Source organism: Periophthalmus magnuspinnatus, chromosome 9, assembly GCF_009829125.3.
Source record: "Periophthalmus magnuspinnatus isolate fPerMag1 chromosome 9, fPerMag1.2.pri, whole genome shotgun sequence".
Taxonomy (NCBI): domain Eukaryota; kingdom Metazoa; phylum Chordata; class Actinopteri; order Gobiiformes; family Gobiidae; genus Periophthalmus; species Periophthalmus magnuspinnatus.
The window spans coordinates 23690739-23711876 of NC_047134.1; the positions used below are offsets into that span (position 1 = coordinate 23690739).

The 21138-nt window shown below is 39.0% G+C and overlaps 1 protein-coding gene across 2 annotated transcripts in view; it reads left to right on the forward strand.

Moving 5' to 3' along the window:
* Nucleotides 1-252: 252 nt before the first annotated feature.
* sh2b3 (SH2B adaptor protein 3) overlaps nt 253-21138 on the forward strand; it is a 60450-nt gene continuing 39564 nt past the window's right edge. For both annotated transcript variants that reach the window (XR_008648809.1, XM_033972980.2), the window contains exon 1: nt 253-567. The gene's annotated coding sequence lies outside the window, so the exon portion shown is untranslated. The remainder of the gene's footprint in view (nt 568-21138) is intronic.

Genomic DNA, 21138 nt, shown 5'->3' on the forward strand with positions numbered 1-21138 from the left:
AACATTAGTCTTGTAAAATTCACACGCACAAAAAATCACAAATTCACCCTTTAAAACTATCTACTTCCTGTGTTTCAAAATAACGGCTAATTCTCTATACCATTTTTTTTACTAACTGACTTGTTCTACGTTTTTGCGAGACTCCATTAAAACCTCAAATATAGCTCATTCCGTAATAATGCTTTTATCTTGAAACGACACACGCTTGTGGATGCGCGCTTTACGCACGGAGCTGTCCGGAGAGCGCGCGTAAACTTTTTTTAAGAGCGGAAATGAGGAGTCGCCACTTTTTCCGCGTCAAGTTCGTGGAAGACTTTTTTGTTTTTTTCATTTCCTTGTTTTTTTTTCACAGAGGGGCAAGAGGCGTGCGTTCACCATGAGAGAGAAAGCAGAGAGCTGTCCTCGCCTGCAGCTGGATCCTCTCCGCTCCTGTCCAGTTTTTGGTTGTTCCTATTTTTCGTCGTTTTGACTCAAAGTGGATGCGAAAACGCAACATTTCCGTTATGCGAAGTCCAACTTGTTGGTTAGTCGAGCTGCGGTGGGTGCCCGACCGAGATAACGGAGAACGTGAGTATGTTATGATGTGTGCAGTAGCTCGGCGTTTCATTGTGAAAGTTTAGAACCGCGTACTAACCACTCGTCTAATAATAAGAGATCCTCTATGCGCAGCGAGAGGAAAACTTGTCGTCGAAAACTTTTCTTTTCTTCGCCCTTTATCTGCTCAACAAAAGTGGCTGTGTGAAATTTAAAGGGCCCGGTCTCTCATTACAGCGAGCCAACAGTAAATGCATGCGTTTTTAAGCAGGGGGAGAGAGTTTTCAAACAAATTTCCAACATCTCGTGCAGGAAGTTTGGATAGTGCACTTCGGGAGGGCATTTTGGATAGTAGTTTGTTTGTATAATCCCTCCAGGTATGATCCATAGCAAATTGGACAAAGGTTTTAGAGTTTCCATCCAGTTTTACGTTTGCTATAATTCAACTACATGTGCTGCCTTACCTTTTTAAAATGCTGGTTTCCTCATAGGGTCATACTGTGCATCCTGTCTATATGCGTTTTGGTTAGAGACCTGATTAGAACAAGATAACTGGCTTTTTCTTGCATCGACCTATTTGTAAAAAAAGTTTGGAACAGAGCAGTCAGTCTCTCTCTCTCTCTCTCTCTCTCTCTCTCTCTCTCTCTCTCTCTCTCTCTCTCTCTCTCTCTCTCTCTCTCTCTCTCTCTCTCTCTCTCTCTCTCTCTCACATACATACACACACACACATACACACACAGCCAACCAACCAACCAACCAACCAACCATCAAAGCATAATAATGCCACCAGTTCAGGTATTTAGACTTGATATCAGTGATGCAAATTAATGAGTAATGAAGTAGAAGTAGTACTGTACTTAAGTAGAATTCTTAGATATCTGTAATTTACTTAAGTACATTTTACCATTTGGATACTTTTTACTTCACTACATTTCAGAGCAGATATCTGTACTTTCTATTCCACTACATTTTTGAACTAGACCAAAAAGTAAAAAGTACTTTTCCTGTAGTTTGAGGGGTTATTTTTACCATGTTCGTGGTAGCATCCTGACTAAAGGTTTCAAGTTGAAGCTTCGGCTTTGAGCAAACAAAAATAAATAAACAAAATTCCTACGAAAAATTAAGAAGTTCGTACGGCATATGGTATTTTTAATCAATATCACTAGGTTGTAACAGTTTTAACAAATGAACAACACATGTGTAAAATACATTTACTTTTTACTCTTAAAGTAGATTTTTAAATTGGTATTTAAATACATTTACTTAGATTTTTTCATGTGATACTTTTACCTGAGTATCCTTTTACGTCTGTATCTGTACTTTTTACTTAAGTAACAAAACTAAGTACTTCGTCCACCACTGCTTGATATTAAACGTATTTGAATAACTGTCTGCATCTGTAGGAAATCGGCCTAGGCAAATGGGTTGTCTTGTTAAGTTGTATTGGAGATGCCCTTTAAGCTTTGGACACTAATCACAGTAATTAGTACTTTTTTTACTATCTTAACAGTTTGATAACATTGTCAAAACCTTGCATTTCTTACTTTCTTTATCTTTATTTATACAGGGGAACCCTGGGCACTAAGTTTTGTTTGTTTTTCTGCTTGTATCGCATTTTTAACAAACAAGTATACAAGTCAAAAACATTAAAAACAGGAGCAGGTGTGAGTATAAAAGATTGTTGCCGGATTATTAAATTGAGATTGTGTCAGTAAAGTATCGAGTTTTGCTTTTACTTGAAGTGTATTACATTTTTGTGAAGCAAAACAGCTAAAAGCCCTCTTTCCCATGTCATTTCTGGTGCGACTAGTACTTAGCCTCATAATCATGTGATCTGGTATTAAATGTTCCTGTATTAATGATTAAAAAGCAGATGATGTATTCTGGCAGTTTTTGAAGTAGTCCCATATACATACATTTCATTCAGTGTTGGTCTCTTCTAACAGTGATGGCCAACCTACTTTTCCATAGAGTGGACAGTGATGAGTTTCAAATCCATCACCTTTAATAAAACGAATGGCAGACTGAAACAATGGAGCCAACAGTTTCGAAGCAGAGGCTGAAATTGGCATGTACACCACATAAATTTCATTTATTTTTCATTACATTCTTTAATTTATTTCAAGCTGATTAATGAACACTAGAAGTCAGACCTATATATAACTCCCATGCATTATTATTATACTGTCATGATAACACATTTTGAACTAGGATATATCGCTATAGAGAAATATCACAATAAACGATAATATTGAAACCACTTTTTGCTACTCATAAAATAAAGCAGAATAATCCTACAAACAGTAGAACAGTTTAAAGTTCTGTTTTGTTTCCTGATCAGATCGGATGCTAGTTAGAGTGTTAGTTTAATTGAAATTTACAGTTGGAATTATGTAAGTATATAGTCCTCTGCTATCTGCAAACTGGCCAGGCGCTACCTATCAGACCTCTACTAATATGCTTTGAAATGCTACTCATTCTTGTATTAGTTTAGATGTTTTAAAGTGAAAGGTGAATCCATTCCAGAGTTTCAAAATATAATTTGCAAATCTAGCACAACAGTACTAGTTTGCACAATGAGTACTTTAAAGATCCTATTTTATGCAAAGTTGACTCTTGTGATCTTTAAGTCATGTTATAATGTTGTTACCTCATCATAAACATACCTGGAGTTGTGTTTTGTTTCACACATTTTGAGTTTGAGTAAACCATATTAGTCTGTCTACGTCTCCAAAGCTCAAAATGCTCTGTTCCACCTTGTGATGTCATGATGCGGTAGTTTTCAAGTTAACAGCTACCTTTGACATTTAGTTCAGTAGAGATTGGCTATTCCAGGGCTGAAATTATCCAATTGATTCTAGTGAAGGTGTATGGAGTTTAAAAAACATAGTGGAGCACTTCCTGTATTACCACATGACATCACAAGGGGGAACACAGTGTTTTCAGTTTGAGAGAAGAAGTCAGCCTAAATATGCAGGGTTTGTGTGTTAAATGTGTGAATGAAACAAAACACAACTCCAGGTCTGTTTGTGATGAGGGAACTGCATTATAACATAGATAAGAAAATAATGTAAAATGGGCCCTTTAAACAGATAATATGAATAGTTTGAGAAAAATACTACCGTAGTTATGTAATGCGAAAATGTTCATATGTGAAGTATTGCGTGCTTCGAGTTCTGTCTGCTCACCTCTCACGACTGCTGCTTGGAGAATAGAAACTAGTGTATGCAGCAGTTGGCTGGCTGTTGTCTTCCTGTTCAAATCTAGGGCCATTTTGCTGTGTTTTGTGAAAGGGCAGTGAAGAATGCGTATTTAGGTGAGTTAAGCTTCCAATATAAATGAACAAGGTCCTATTTAGCAGCACATATCTCTAACTCCTCCAGTTACACAGCAGATGTTTACCTCGACTAAACTACATCCCAAACTGTGAATTTTAAATATTTTTGGGACCAAAAATTGACAAAATGTGTATATCTGAAGGTATAAACATTTACATAGAAGGATGTGGTTGAGCTAGGCCTAATGATTACTCAAATTCAGTTCAAGTTTGTTTATGTAGTACATTTAAAATACCTCAGCTGACCAAAGTGCTTCCCCATAGGCTGTATATATAAATGAACATAGCTAACCTGCTAGCCAGCGTGTTCCAAATAGGAAGTGAGGCGCAATAGTGAAATAAAAATACCAGGATCATATAGACCAAGTTACTGCAAACATTTTAAGACCAAATGATAAGCCTGACAGCAGCAGTTACAAAGAGAGGGGCAACAGTTTTTCAACAGAAAGCGAATTGGAGCCAGAGTCGATGGAGCTGAAAGTGCATCCATGTATGCAGTGGAGTAGAAAGTACAGATACCTGCTCTCAAATGTAGTGAAGTAAAAGTCAAGTAAAGTACAGATACCTAAAAATTCTAAGTACCCACCCACAGTAAATTGTACTTAAGTTTAGTACTTTACTACCTGTACATCGTTACCTTCCACCACTGCACTTTAGTACTTAGTTTGCATCTATAATGAGTCATACAAGTTAGTAGTTCAACCTTTTACACCTTAAATCTTATCATAAAGCCAAAGAAATAAACCAAAATTTCCCAGTTGTGCAAAAGAGAACATGCACATGATAAATATTGACTCCACAGAAATATTGTTCCAGCTTCATATACTGAACAATATAATAGTGATCCTTATGACAGGCCTACATTTTACTTCCAAAATAAAATAAAATGCATAACTAATTTGAAATTTTGGGTCCTTCGTGTCAGCATTGTAGTGTGGGAAAGTAGCCTGTTCTTGTGTAGGTTCAATACACGCTCGTACCAGGACTGGCAGCCTGCACACCCTGTTTAACTGTGATTCACTTTGAGGGCTGATAAGACCAAAGCGCTTCTCAGAATAGGGTTAAATCCAGGGGACCGCAATATTAGAAAAAAAAACAAAACAAAAAAGTGGCTACTGTCATTACGCAACTTCAGAAATTACACAGCCAGTACTTCAGTGACAACAGAACGTGTACTGGGTCTACACATGAATGACTCTAGTTTTGAATGAAACTGAACAAGATTTAAAAACATGGGGAGAATTGCTATGTGTTTTGTATATATAACTTTTATGGTCTTGGAATTGCCAGCATATGTTCATCTCCATGGGGATTGATGAGTTGAATGCCATACTGTGGAACATTCCGGGCAGAGAAGCAAGCAGGTGGCGGAACCTTCACTAGATAATTGTTTTAAAGGGCTCATTATGCTGTATAATGTTATAATGTTGTTTTCCTCATCACAAACACACCTGGAGTTGTGTTTTATTTCATGCAAGATGCAAGATTAATTTGTAGAACTGTAGGAACTCCATAAATACAAAATTCTCCATAAGATTTCCTTGCATTGTAATGATCTGGTATTTTGTGTTTAGTTCAGAGTTTTGTTGTTCTTCTAACGGTTTGTGTTGTTGTTAATGTAACTGCTTTTGTATGTGACACATGGTTGCTATGGCAACAAGTTGATGATTTTGGAGGCTCTAGTGAGTTGAGACTACTGTTGTTTTGCTCTTGTTCTGGCGTGGGTTATGGCCTACAGTAGCTTTGTGTTCAGAAAATAAACAACTAGAATAACTTTGGAGCGTTTCCTCCAGAACACTACAGTATAAAACGTGCAAACCGATAGTTTACAGGTCCTATATTACACAAAATGGGCTCTTTCTGAGCTTTTAGCCATGTTATAATGTTGTTCCATCCTCAAAAACATACCTGGAGTTGTGTTTTGTTTCATTCACACATTTGAGTAACCCTTTATTATTACTCTGTCTACATCTCCAAAGTTCAAAATGCTCTAATGTGATGTCATGAAGTGTTAGTTTTCAAGATAACCACTCCTTTTACCTTTAATTCAATAGAGATTGGCAATTCCAAGGCTGAAATCTTCCAACTGATTCTAGTGAAGGTGTATGGGTTTAAAAACACAGTGGAGCACTTCCTGTATTACCACATGACATCACAAGGTGGAACATAGAGTTTTCTGTGAGAGAGAAAAACCCTAAATATGCAGGGTTTGTGTGTTTAAACATGTGTGAATGAAACAAAACACAGCTCCAGGTGTTTTTGTGATGAGGAAACAGCATTAACCTCTGTAAAGATGTTTTGAAGGCTTTGTGAGTCTTGTTTATTTGTAGTTTAGTTTAGCACTTCGTATTTCATTCTTCTGTCAAATGTTAATGCAAGATTGTGCATTTAAAGTTCTAGATCTAAAGTGTCACTCTAATAATCACAACCACAATACTACAGACCAAGGCATTCGACAGTTTCCAAAGTGCTGCATCATCTTTGCTCTCAGACGATGTTCCTTTAGTTTGACACAGTGGAGACATGGTGGACTTTGTGGCAGCTGCGGCTCAGTTCGAGTCTTTGCTTCTGTGTCTTTGAGATGTTATCAGAGTTTTTGCTTTGCTCTGAGCTTCTCAGAAAAACACTGAGGAGACCAGGAGGAGGTGGGGGAGAGAAGGTAGAGGTAGGGGGAAAGAGGAGGAGGAGGGGAGGACGTGGAGGGAAGGAGGCCGAGACGCTGTGCAGAGGACAAGGAGGTTTGGCTCTGGGCTGCCTTGGGGGGAGCAGAGGAGGACAAAGAGGGGATGAGGAGTGGAGTGGAGGATGTGGAGTGGAGGATGTGGAGTGGAGGATGTGGAGTGGAGGATGTGGAGTGGAGGATGAGGAGTGGAGTGGAGGGGAGGATGAGGAGTGGAGGATGAGAAATGGAGTGGAGTGGAGGATGAGGAGGTTTGGCCTGAGCTGTCTAGAAGGAGGAGGAGGAGAAAGAGGAGAAACAGAGGAGAAGGAACATGAAGGAGCTGGTTTGTTTGTTTGTTAAAGACAAAACACATGGTTTAATCTGTGGGGAAAAAAAAACATTCAAAATTCTATTCTAACACATAAAGCTGCACTATGTAACTTTTCTAGTGGAGTAGACCTATCTATCTCCTTAAATAAGACAAACACTTGTAGCCAAGTTACAGGTCTGTTTCATGGAGAGGTGACCCCACTTGCAATAAGAATACATGTTGAGATTTTTTTTTTAGCAAAATAAACCTGTAAATATCTCCTGATTATTCACCATGATGAGTTTATAAACTTGCTTTTTTCATAGAGGCCAGAGTGGAGTTTTAACAATAACATAATATGCTAACCTAGATTTAGACAACACAAAATGATCTCAGAGCCGTTCTTAAAATATACATGTGCTCAGGCAAATTTAACTTTAAAAAATAGGACCAGTGCCTGCAAAAGAATGATCAAAACATGGAATTTGCAAATGAGGAAGCCAGAGACAATTATGCAAAAATGACAACAAAAGCTTAATTTTAAAATGCCGTAACGAGCCAGAGCCGTTCTTGTGCTCCTGCAGTTCAGCGTCGTCAGTTCCTCTGCTTTGTCCCTCATTAGCTCCAAACCCTCTCCGTGTGTGGAAAGAATGAATCCGGATCCAAGTCTTCCAGGAAGTCAGCTGGCTGCAGATGATTCACAAATGATCCCTCATCCCTCCCCCTCCTCCCACATGCTCGGCTCTCCTGTGTGAATGTGTGTCTGTGTGTATGTATCTGTGTGTGTGTTTATTTGAATAGGGACAGATACAACAAACATGGATTAACAAGTAATCTGGTACAAGTTTCATAGTGGTTATATCCTAGGGTAATTTGCAACACCGGTCCACAATAGGGCTTTGAACAGTTCAGAGTTCACTAAAAACCAAAGAGGTTATTATTTGAAGAAAAAGTAATAAATGTAGTGAAATTTGTCAAGAGAATTGGAAATAATATAAAAATATCATATACTTACAGCTCATATTTCATTCAGATCGCGCCTTCTAAGACCACATTCTCTCCATTCTGTGTTCCCAGACTCTCACTATATATTAACATTTGATACACACACACAGTTTTGATGTGTTTAATGCACATATTATTTAACACATTGCGTGGACTAAAATCTCTACTCACACACTCACATTATGGGGTGCTGCCTTATGGGGACAGAAATCAGGTCCCTCTGGTGTAAATACTATCATCATTTTTAGCAAACTCCTCACTGGCCTTAATCAGCTGCTCTCTCGTGGTTGGCTGGAAGGCTGCTATAAATACAGAGAGCAGCCTTCTCATTGGCTATTGGAGCTGAAGCTGTGATTTGATTGGATGAGAATCAGGAAGCCAGTCTTGCAGTGAGGTCAGTCAGGAGGAATGAGTTGTTTTTTGGAATAAAAAAATTTTGAAAATGGATTTGAGGAAGTGAAGAATTTTATCTGGCGATTTCTGATCCAACTTTTTCTGTTCCGATACAGAGAGAGTATCAACCAATACCAGAACAGGCTGAAAACAGCATTTATTTCTTTTAAACAAAAATAAAATAAAACAAAACAGATCCAAACGTGTTATGAATCTGTAGCCACAGAACAGCTTTGTATAAGTAAAAATTCAAACATTATGAAATTAACAGGGCTGACCAGTATTACATCATAAGGTTATGGCTGAAGTTAGGCAAGAATTAACTGTGGTTAAATCAGCCCTTTTGTGTTTGTGTCTCCTCTATAGTTATAATCTCCGACGCCCGTGGATCGTTATATTATAATATGCACATTTTAAATCACAATATTCATTTAAATCTATTAAATAAAAGAAATAATTTTGCTGATTCTGTGTTAGAAAACTGCGGTGCCCAATGGGAGCTGATGCCACTGTAAACGTCATCACAACAAAGCGCTGCATACTGTTGGCCATTCCTATGGATAGTTGCACCTCACCCTAGTGAGCAACCCATTTTTTTTCATGCTAAAATGACTACACTATGCTGCCAAATCCTATGGGTATCACAGATTAAGAAAATAAAACAAATACAGCTTGAGAGAGTCAATGAGAAGGGAACAACTATAACATGGTTAAAAGCTCTGAAAAGTCCATTTTGCATAACTAAGATCTTCTTTAAGGTTCAAATAAGTCTCAAGGAAATTAATGCAAGTCAATGTAATGTCTCCAAAAAGAATGTAAACTCAACATGTATGTGTGTGTGTGTGTGTGTATGTGTGTGTGTGTATAGGCTCTGTAATGTCACCATGAATCAACGCGAGCATCAAAAGTGAGTCATTCCCAAAGCACTTGTGGATTTATTAGAAAGCTGTGAGTTGTATGGACTGGAACATTTGAGTCATGACTGAAAATGCAGTGGTCTGATTCGATCTGGCTGTTTGTGAATGAGGGAGTCGTATTCAGAGCGGAGGAGGACCTGTGAATGAAGCACAAGTCTGGGCTTTTTTAGCACTTTCAGAGACCTGGAATGCTCCAGTGTGTAGAATTTTAATGTGCTGTGGTCAATGTGGTTGATGTAGGCTAGGCTAATGCTTACTGAGGCTTTACAGGGGATGTGTACAGATGCGAACTGTAGGCTCTGCCTGAAGCTCTGTAACACAAGATGGCCTGTAATTTGAGCTTTGTTTTAACACAATCTGACCGTACGGAAATGACTTAGCTGGAACTACAACAGGTGAGCTGATTTGTGCTGTTGAACAAGTCCCTCTCAAATAACATTACAGTCACGCGCTTACTAGGATTAGCCAGCAGTTTTTCAGTTAGTCGCTCTCACCTTTTGTGGAAAATGAATCGTTCATGGTCTTAAGCAGGACCATGAATGCTCAGATTGGTCACAAGCTTCTGGAAATGTGCTGTTTGAAAAAATACAAACACATGGACACGTGAACAACATGGATTCAGACAATCCTAAAACTTTTTTGGCAGTATTTACTTATGGATGCGTGGGTTGTGTCACCATGGTAACTGCTGAACATTCAGTCATAAACATACAGGCGGAACACCCAAAGCATGACGTCGCTGCAAAGTATCAATTAATTTATGTTTTCTCAATTCTCATTCTCGTGTGAACTCGGAAGCTAAGCGGAGTTGGGCCTGGTTAGTGCTTGGATGGGAGACGTCTGTGAATGTCAGGGTCCACAGTGAGGTCTATTTTGTTTATGTTTTATGTGTTTTAGAGATTGAAAGATGAGAATTAGCCACCAATATCAGCAAAACTACAACAGATGGCGCTATGGAGGCTCTGCTGTGTATGAATTGTCCCTAATAAACTTGCCTGGTTTTGCCTTTTATGATCAATACTTTTACTCAACTCAAGAAAATGTAATTCTTCCAACTAGACAAAGGTTTAGGAGTGAACACGTTGTGCCACTCATCCAAATGACTTCAGTTGATATTCACTTCTAAAAACTTTTATTCAGTTGGCAAAATAGGCTCTGTGCACAACAGTGCCCGACAACCTCACTGTTGGCATCAGCTCATGGCTTTTTAACAATATTGCAGATTTAGAATAATTTTTGTGGTTTAAATTAGTTTTCATTGATCATTGTATGCAAATAGGTCAGGTAGTTAGTTAGTTTTATATAAGTTCAGGTTCCATCCAGTTTCCTTCAGACAAATATATTTATAAACTTGAGTCCAGAGTCAGCTTTAAGACTGTTGTTTATTGCACATTTATCCCCAGTGACATCGTGAGCTGTTCTACTCTGAGCTCGTCTTCCCTCTTTATTTATAAAGGCTTTGGTCAGATCGGGGTTCTCTGGCTTGTTAAGATCTGTTGGATTTTAACTAATAATTTTGTCCAAATACTGACCCAAAGCCTCTTGTTTGGAAATGCCACTATTATGTTTACACTTTCTGGAAAAAAAAAGTGTACTCTTAGCCTCTCCACAAACCTGACTTGTATTTGGCCTGGAGGAGGGTCTCTTCTGTTTCTTTCTGTGGAAATGTTGTTTCTTTGGAACATTCTCCATAGAGACAGATACGCTTTATGCCACACTATGTCACACAGCCAAAGTCTGGATTTAACTTTCTAGTTTCATGGCAATATGCAGGTGACGAATGACCTCCGGAAAGTTACAGTGTTGCTTTAATCGTCATCTTCTCCTGTAAAAGTCCTGTGTGTATCCAAACCAAACATAAATCTAGTTGTTTTCCACTTTTGAGTTCCCTGTTTTCAGTCTCAGCTTCCCTTTCTGTGAGCCTGGCCTGCTCCCCTCCCCTCTCCTCCCTCTCTTCTCCTCTCTCTTCTCCCCTTTCCTCCTCTCCTCTCTCCTCCCCTCTCTCCTCCCCTCTCCTCTCTCTTTTCCCCTCGCCTCCCCCTCCTCCTCTCTCCTCCCCTCTCTTCTCTCTTTTCCCCTTGCCTCCCCCTCCTCTCCTCTCCTCTCCTCTCCTCTTCTCTTTCCCCTCTCCTCTCTTTCCCTTCTCTTCCCTCCTCTCCTCTCCTTCCCTCCCCTCCCGTCCTATCCTCCTCTCCCTTCTCCTCTCCTCCTCTCCTCTCATTACACCTCCTAATCCCTGTATTTTAGCGTCTCCTCTCCCCTCTCCTCTCTCCTCCTTGCTCCTCTTCGCTCCTCTTCTCCTCCTCCCCTCTCCTCCTCTCTTGCTCTCCCCTCATTACGTCTCCAAATTCCTGTATTTTAGCGTCCCCTCTCCTCTCTCCTCCTTGCTCCTCTTCTCCTCCTCCCCTCTCCTCCTCTCCCCTCATTACGTCTCCAAATTCCTGTATTTTTGCGTCCCTCCTCTCATCTCCTCTCCTTCTCTCTCCTCCTCTCTTCTCCTAGCCTCCCCTGTTCCTCTCATTACGTCTCCAGAGCTTTGTATTTTACCGCCCCCCCTCCTCTCTCCCCTCCCCTCTCCTCCCTTCTTCTCCTCTTCTCCTCTCTTCCTTTCCTCTCATTACACCTCCAGAGCCCTGTACTTTAGCGTTTCCTCGACATGTTCAGATCTGTGTGGCCGTAATAACAGACACAGGAGTGAGTCGTGTTTGAGGAAGTCAAACCAAGGTCTTCACACGTTGGGTGATTTAAACTTTTAGAATAAACAGTTTTAAGATGTGGCTCAATGTGGATAAAATATAACAAATATCTCAAAAATAAGACTAAAAATTTGCCAAGTCATCAAAAGACACTCAAAGCACTTTACAACAAGGAACCAGTCGCCCATTCACACATTTATGCACCAGTGTACACAGACACCAATGATTTTTATGTCGAGAGCGAGATTCAAGTCGCCAACCTTGAATATCTGGATTGTGTTTCCAATAGGACTGAAGGATTTGAGAAAAATAGCTAAAGAAGATGTAAAGAATCACAGGGTGAGCCGCTTTTATGTAGAATAAGACCCCATGGAGACACACGGACATTTCAGAACATGTTTGTACACATCTAAACTACAAGATTAGCCGTTTTTATGTTGAATAAAACAGGAGATTTTGTTGTTTGTGTAGGAAATTGTGGTACTCAAACAGATTTGCGGTTTGCTTACTGTGTTCAGCGATTTGATTGTGATGATTCTTGCAGCTCTAGTCTCTAATACGTGTGAAATAGCGTCAGAAAAAGTTAATTTAGAAATAACAGGAACAGGAGGGGTGATTGTGCTTTTGGGGTCAGTATTTCTCACATGTACTTTTTCTTTGCACTACTGCGTCATTTTGGTTATTTTTTGGCTTTATGAAAAGATCTAAGCTGTAAAAGGTTAAATTAATAACTTCTGTGACCCGTTACAGATGCAAACTAATGACTCATTGTGCTGTTTATTTATTGCAGTTCATGATTTTTAACAATATTGTAGATTTAGAATAGTTTTGTGGTTTAAATCTGCTCTTGGGTTTTTGTGTCAGTGGAATAAATTAGTTTCAATATTATTGTTAATCGTCTATATTTACGTTAGCGATATATTAAACTTCACATCACAGTGTTATCTTCTAGCGAGGCCATAAGGAGATGCTTCTACACATTTGTATTTTAATAGAGATGTTAGAGATTAGAGATTTTAAGTTAGAGATGTGAACACATAAGAAATATTACCTGAAGAAATATTAACCTTTTCAAAAGCTAGATATGTTTTCAGTTCAAACATTTCAATCAATTCAGTCTGTACCATAGACTGTATAAATAAGTGGACTCCGTGAGGGTGATGTCCCCCATAGCGTTTGTCTCCAGTCAAGGGAGTGAGGTTGTTGAAAGTTACGCCCCTTCGCCCATGCACCTCTGGTTTAGCGGGAGTTACAGAGAGAAGGGGCCAATGTAAAGTGAATTGGAGCCGATAGAGCTGGAAACGTAGCCCATGCTCACTTTCTATTTAGAACACAGCAGTCAGCAGGTTCAGCTTTGATCTATACAGTCTATGGTCTATACTCTTAGTGCTTTTTTAATGTGGCTGTCACTTCACAAGTTTGGTCTTCTGAAGATGGTCACAGACTAAAAAAGTGGTGATGACGTGTGAGAAAGTGAATGATGGAAATACTTACCCCACCTCACCCCCAGTACACTGTTGAATGTGTGTGTGAATGGGTGAGTGGTTTCTTGATGTAAAACGCTTTGAAGGTGGAAAGTCACTATATAAAAATGTGACAATTTACCAATCACATTTTAGCATATTTATGATTTTTATTGTTTAAAAAAGCCATACACTTTCAAAAGCCAATATTACTCTATTTTCTGATCTATGTTCTAATGTTGTTTCCTCATCACAAACAGACCTGGAGTTGTGTTTTGTTTCATTCACACATGTTTAACACACAAACCCTGCATATTTAAGCTGAGTACTTCTCTCAAACACTCTGTTCCATGTTGTGATGTCATGTGGTTATACAGGAAGTATCTGTATTGTTTTTAAACTCCATACATCCTCATTAGAATAACTGGGATAATTTCAGTTCTGTAATTGCCAATCTCTACTGAACTAAAGGTTAAATGAGATGTTAACTACCACTACATGACATTACAAGGTAGAACAGAGCATTTTGAGCTTTGGAGATGTAGACAGACTAATAAAATAAAAAAGTTTACTCAAACATGTGAATGAAACAAAACACAAGTGCAGGTATGTTTTTGATGAGACAACAACCTTATAACATGACTTAAAGCTCACAAGACTCAAGTTTGCATAATGTAGGACCTTTATTCAAACCAAAAGATCAAACTCAGAATATCACTAAAATGTCACTATTTTAACGTATTATAAACAGATTTCTGTCAACATGGCCGCCCGCTCGATGTGACTTTTACATACTAAGCCCTGGCTGTTCCCATACAACAGGAAATGAGCCAAAAGGGACAGTGCTGTATTTCTGTGTGTTTTAAGAATAGCAGCATTGTGCAGTGGTGAAGCACGCATTGTTGTGGGAATGCAGGGCCGAGATAGGAACTACTGTGACCCAAACAAACCCCCAAACAGAGGAACAGCCCGGGTCACATGAACAGAACACAGACTGCCAAACATCATCATTAAATGGGCCTTTTGCAGCAATAAGCCCTTTTATTCAGTGTTCATGAGAAAACAAGAGAAAGCAAAATGCAGGGAGAACAAAATGGCTTCAGTTTGTTTACAGTTTAAAGCCGTCCCAATGCATTTGATACATTTTGAAATATCTTTGTGTTGTCTTTTAGCTGTAGAGATGGAAGATATTTAGATTGTTTTAAAATAATATTGCAGTGGCTGTTTGCAAAGTTAGAATATCACAAAGTCTTTGTGATATTCTAACTTTGCATATCCCCAAAACAGCCACTGCAATATTATTAAAAAAAAAATCTAAATATCTTCCATCTCTACAGCTTAAACACAACACAAAGATATTTCAAAATGTATCAAATGCATTGGGACGGCTTACAAATAGCTGATAACTAAGTCATTTGAAGTGAAATGTTTCAGATAAAAGACTAAGTTGGTACGTCTCTTGACGTAAACATCATTGGTAGAGCGATTAGATCTGCGGACCCACAGGTTGGCGGTGCGATTCCACCTCTCACAGATGAATACTGTCATCGTGCCCTTGGGCAAGACACTTAACCCACATTGCCCCCAGTGTCTGTTTACACTGTCATATGAATGGTTTCTTGATGTAAAGCACTTTAAGTGTCTTGACGGTGGAAAAGCGCTATATATAAAAGTGTGAAGTGTAAAAGTTTTTTGCCATTTTGCCAGATATAAAACCAGGCTCAGATCCCTGTTATTATATTTTTATTGTTTTATCACCCATTAAAATACTCATATTTGCACACCACAACCCTAACACTTTTACAGCTTATTTAGCACAGTTCCTTCGGCTGAGCTGTGCTGTGGGCGCAAACTTCTCTGTTCTACTCTCGGGGGTCAGCTGATGCTCTCCAAAGCCAATCAGAGTGAGGCTAAGGTTCTCACGTTTCACCACTGCTTCCTCTTCACAATACGTCTTGAATTATGTAAGAAGTACGCATCTCGCTTTCAGCTGCTCTCATTATCATAGACCCGGGTCCGTGCTTCGCTCTCAGCTCGAGTCTTCCTCGTGTAATCCCCTGCTTGCATGCTGCCCATCAATCAGTCTGTAGCTTCAAGGCTCTGGTCTCTGTTCTGTAACTGCCCCAAGTTCAACTCTGTGTGAAGCCATCAAAGACACTCATGATACAGGACGAGGGGAGATGATGAGGACATGTGGCACTAGCACACAAAGCTATCTCATTAATATGTTATGTGTTGACGCACCTTTTGGGTCACACGGTGAATTTTAAATCACTCTTGTTGAAAATCGTACTGCTCCTCACTGGACTATGATGTAACGCTCTATTGTGAGGCAGAGGGCTGGGTTTCCTGTCGATGGCGAGACCCTTTAACCCCGTTACCATGGCGACGCGTGGTACCTGGGCTGCCCTCCACCACAAAATGGGCCCCCTCTGTAATCTACTTCTTTCTTGGCATTTTTCATTTTATGTCTGACTTGTCATCATCGCTCTGGTCTCTCTCCCGTCGTGCTGTTAACGTTTACATGAGCCATTCTATAGGTGGCACTATATATGTCTAAATAATTTTAAAATTGTGTTTGAAGCTATGCAAAATTAGAATATGAAGTATAATATGAAATATTCTTGTTGTTCTGCCGTGTCTGTGTCATGGGCATAGACATAGCTAACCTGCTAGCCATCGTGTTCCAAATAGAAAGTGAGCGTCGGCGCACTTCCGGTTCCATTGACTGTCACCCCTGGTATTTTTTGCTATTGTGCCCATAACTTAAGATATGATTCTTAATAAAAGACAAATCAGCTGCCTTCTTTCCCCGAGGTTGTTCCCACTAACATTAGCAACAGGTTTGATTGACAGCATTGCTAAGCCCCATCCCCGTGCCAAACCAGCGGTGTGAGTGGGAATAGGTGTTCAACAGATTGGGTCTTTGCTGTGATACTCGCGATCACAATTACAAATATGGAACTTAGCTCCAAATTCGCCCCTATAAGTGCTAGCACACTCACAGAGTCCACTTGATACTGATATACTTTTTGTTAAATTTTGCAATACATATTTTGTGCAATACTTGACGAAGACCTCTACCGTCACATAATGGCACAAAATATAACCTTCTTATTGACGATTTAACCTAGTGCTGGTCACTGTTCAGTTTTCCTGATGGAATGCCCGCCATCTGCTTGTCTCCATGGAGATATGGAATATTCCACAGTATGGCACTTATCTTGATAAATGGATTCTTACTGTTGCCTTTGCACAGACTTGAGACATTATCATAATTATGTCACACGGTGGAACATCCCAGGCAAAGACATTACATTTATGAGACAATAGGCTCTGGGCACAACAGCATAGTCGCTAGATCACTGTGTCTCAAAGCTAATGCTAACTTGTGTAAAATAACTAAATAACCAAGTGTAAAATATAAGATCAATACCCTATTAAACATTGAATTAATCAAAGACTACCTGATTGAAGAGTTCTACATTTAAAAGCAGTTTGTGCGTTATTTAGATATTTATTATACAATAGCATTAACATTGAGACAAACATGTCTCTTTCTAACAAGTATTCTCTGGTGAAGTATTCATTTTATGTCTAGTGTTTAACGTATTGTTAGTCACATCCACCCGCAGGTCCCTGTCCACTGCCTCATATTTAAATATTTTTTCATTTTAGCGTGACTCAGTATCACTACTTCCTGTTGAATTGTGAACAATATACAAATTGCTTACAAGATGTTCTGTTTCCCATATAACAGTGCAATTTCTTGTAATCACAGAAAACTCAGACATAACATTACATTTTGGCAAAGGTCACATTTCTCACTTCTTCACAATAGCTTCTTTAATACAGGGTGAGTGACACCCACATTGTTTTAAATCCTCCCAATTTGTTAGACTCTGCATTTGATTCTGCTTTGAATTTTGCTGTACGCTGCCTTTGACCCGACTGTGCAATTAAGATCTACAGAACAATTCCTGAGCCTCTGCGCCTGTTCTTCATACAACAGAACAGAAACCGACAGTATCTCTATATGAGTTTTTTTTGAACAGGGAGGCTGCTGAGAGCTGTTCTACACAGAGCCAATCAGGTGGACCCTCAACCAAAAAAGTTGCATAATGCACCTTTAAGCCTGTTACATCTTTGTTTACAGTTTTGTCTAATATCACAATAATGCCTCTGTATCTTTCCCTGACCACTCTCTCCCTCCTGTGCTTTACAAATGGGTCTGCTTCATTCAGTGATTCAGACTCTGAAAATTCAAATCTGAGTCTGTTTTTCATCCCGACTTCTGCCACATGTTGCTCCGTTTTCTGTAATTGGTTTATTTTTCCAGTATTTCTTTTTTCCCATAAGGCCTTTGGAGCGTTTGAAGTCTTTACCGGAGCCTTGATACTTTGCAGATTAACTGAGACTCGAGCCTTAGGTTGGATCCGTGTGATTTTTTGCTGATGCAGACAGGGCTATAAACAGGTCACCAGCATATGAGGCAAAACCAATTTTTTCAGTGTTAGTTTTTTTGGTTAGTTTGGTCTCTTGGCAACAAGCTTCCATGTGGAAACAACAAAATGGTCCACTCTGCTTTGAAAGATGTGTTAATATTTAATTTAATAAACTTGCCTCCATAGAGTGGGATATGGGACATTATAACTTCAAAGACTGTTTAGTCCCTATGGGGGGATATATATGTGTATGTGTGTGTGTGTGTGTGGGTGTGTGTGTGTGTGTGTATATATATATATAATCGCTCCAATTCACTTTACATTACAAAACTGTGGCCCCTCTCTCTGTAACTGCTGCTGTCAGGCTTGTCATTTTGGTCTTAAAATGTTTGTAGTGACCTGCTCTACATGATCTTAGGGTTTTTATTTGTGTCTGTAAATCAAGATATAGACATTAATAACTCAATGGCCTTCTTTCCCCAAGGTCGCTTCCACTAGCATTAGCAACCGTTTTGATAGACAGCATTGTTAAGTGCCCGCTCCCTGCTAAACCAGCAGCAATAGTCTCGCTCCGGATTGGCTCTTTGGTTGCTATGATACTCGCAGTCGGCATTCCACATATGAAGCTCTGCCCCAAATTGGCCCCTATAACTGCTATGAGCTTCATTTGACTGGATCGCTACGAGTGAAGACACACTCACTTAGTCCACTTCTTTATACAGTCTGTGGTGGTGAGCTCGGTTTACACAGTAGCCTTGAATCACAGTTACAAGTGAGAATCCAAACCCACAGATAGTATGAATCTAATATTGAAACTACACACTCATTCAAACAGCTGATACTGATGAAATTACTAACTAAATAGAACAAAGTTGGAGCTTTTGAGAATGTTGTTTTTTTCTTTCTAATATTGTCCTGGGGTTTATGCGTGCTCCACAGTGGGCATAGCACACACAGGACTTAAGTCTGGCTGGTGCACTGCACCTGTATGTCAGATGCCCTCCACCTATTTGCCCTCCCTGTGTCTCCATGGGGGTCTTATTTTTATTCCTTTTAATTCTTTATAAATCTGTTTTATTCTTCTTTGCCTGTGTATCGTTTTAGTTGTATATATGTTTTTTGTAAACTTTTTATGTGAAGCACATTTGGGCAGCTGAAGTTGTTTTAAATGTGCTATAGAAATAACATTGAGTTGAATTAAAAAGAGAAATAGTAAACTAGTACTTCTCTGAATGCTTATGGATCTTGTTCAGATTCGATCAGATGCTTGGTCAGATCAGAGATACTAAAGAGTTTTGAGAGCTTACAACACATTTTAGTCCACAAATGCTGGTATTTAAGTGGCTGGACCCAATTTCTTTCTATGTAGTTGAGCTTTTTTGTTTTGGCCTAGTCCATATATATTATCAAAGCAACTCTTGAGAAAAAAATTCATTGCGATGAATAATTAGGATGGTCTGACCACATAAGGTCAATGAGGAATAACTACACCCCACTGCAAACGGTTTAGAATGAACTAGTTCTGTTTTCCATATTTTTATAGTAGATTTAAGTTAATGTATGGCCCTGGATCTCAGCTTTGTGTAATGTTTGACCTGCAGAATTTTCCCTTAAATTTGGCTATCATCAGATCTGACACACGCTGTTCCATGTGGTGTTGTGTGAGCGCTGATACCGCCTCAGAGATATAAATAGGGCCTCCTTCCACTGCACTGATAACTGCTTGAAAACCCTGTGTATGTCCAGGCCTTTTGTTGTGACGCTCTGGACTAGTGCTGTCCATTAGGGCTGTCATGATTGCACAAATTAAAGTTCGATATAAGTAAATATAGATGATAAACGATAATATTGAAATTCATTTATGCCACTGACACAAGAACCCAAGAGCAGATTTAAACACAAAATCTGCTCTAAAGCTACAATATTGTTAATTTTAGTACACTTTGCACTTAGTTTGCATCTATAAAGAGTCATAGAAATGATTTAGTCAACCTTTTGTGGCTTAAATCTTAAAGCTAAAAACGTATCCAAAAATTTCCAGTACACACAATTAATAATGACCCCCAAAAATTAGCAGGATTCGCTAATGTTCTCGTGAATGCAGCTCTATGCTCAAATATAAAAGGGCAGTGCACATTCATAAAGATTTCTGTAGATGAATTCTGAGATGTTAAAAATTCAAAAAACCCTAAAAATCAAAGGAAATGTTAGAATACATAGATACAGTAAAAAGAATTTTTCATGTTGACCGGTTTGAATATTAAAAAAAAAATGCTTTCTCAAGTTTATTTTAAATTTACATGTAATATTTTTTAGTTTTTGTTATGAAATATCTTTTCGTATTTGCTGTAGAGTCCAGATAATGATCGCATTTAACCAAATACAACTACGATTATTTAATAAATAAACTTTCAAAATCAGCATGACCAAGATACTGCGTTCATGTGAATCTGGATAAAATCTAAACTGATCTGGCTTCAAGAAAATCAAGAAGTTTTTTCATTTTTTTTAGCATGTTGCCCACCCCAAAGTAGGGCACTTGGGTCAAAAGCAAGATATAACCCAAACCCAGTGCCCCCTCCCTCTCCAGGCCCATGTGCTGTGGTCAAGATCACAACTGATTCAAGTCATGAGGTTTTTCTAGCCGACAAGATCTCACGTGTCCCTCACACATCCTGTTTCCTCTCTTACTTGATTACAATTACTAGACTTCACCCAGGAAAAGATATGAGACAAGGTAGGGTTCTGCAGGCTTACACAGCTCTAGTGATTGCAAAATGTGCTCATGCAAAACATTTAAGTTATATGCATTCTTCTTGGTCGAGTTTCTTAGAGGAGTTTGGCTTTTGTGCAAAAAAAAAAACGCTGACTAGACACCTGGCACACTAGAGCATTGAACAAAAGCATAAGCCCCCCAGTGTGTGCTTGAGGAGCAGCGCGCAAAGCCAAGACGACATGCGAGCAGTTCAGTTATGAGTAACAAGAACAAAACAGCTTTCTGATTCCTTTTTTTAAGCAGCATTTTGAGGTATTTTGCCATTCAAAGGTAGCTTTTGTTTTTAATTGCTATGGAAACTGCCCTATTTTCCTTCATAATTCTGAAACCCATGGATGATTCCAGTAGCACTAACCAGTTTCTCCAGTTTCTACATATGAACTTACTGAAGTACAAACTCAACCTTGAATAAAAACAGAACCTGTATCTTGTTGTGCATTTTAAGTTTATTTAAATTATCATTCATTTTGCCAAGACCATAGCTATATAAAATACTATAATCCTCTGTCAGTAAATACAGGCAGTGTAGAGCAGAGTTCTAACTTTGGAGGAAGAAATTTGGCTTTTTTTTAAGTTAAATGGCACTCATAAGTGTAAGTG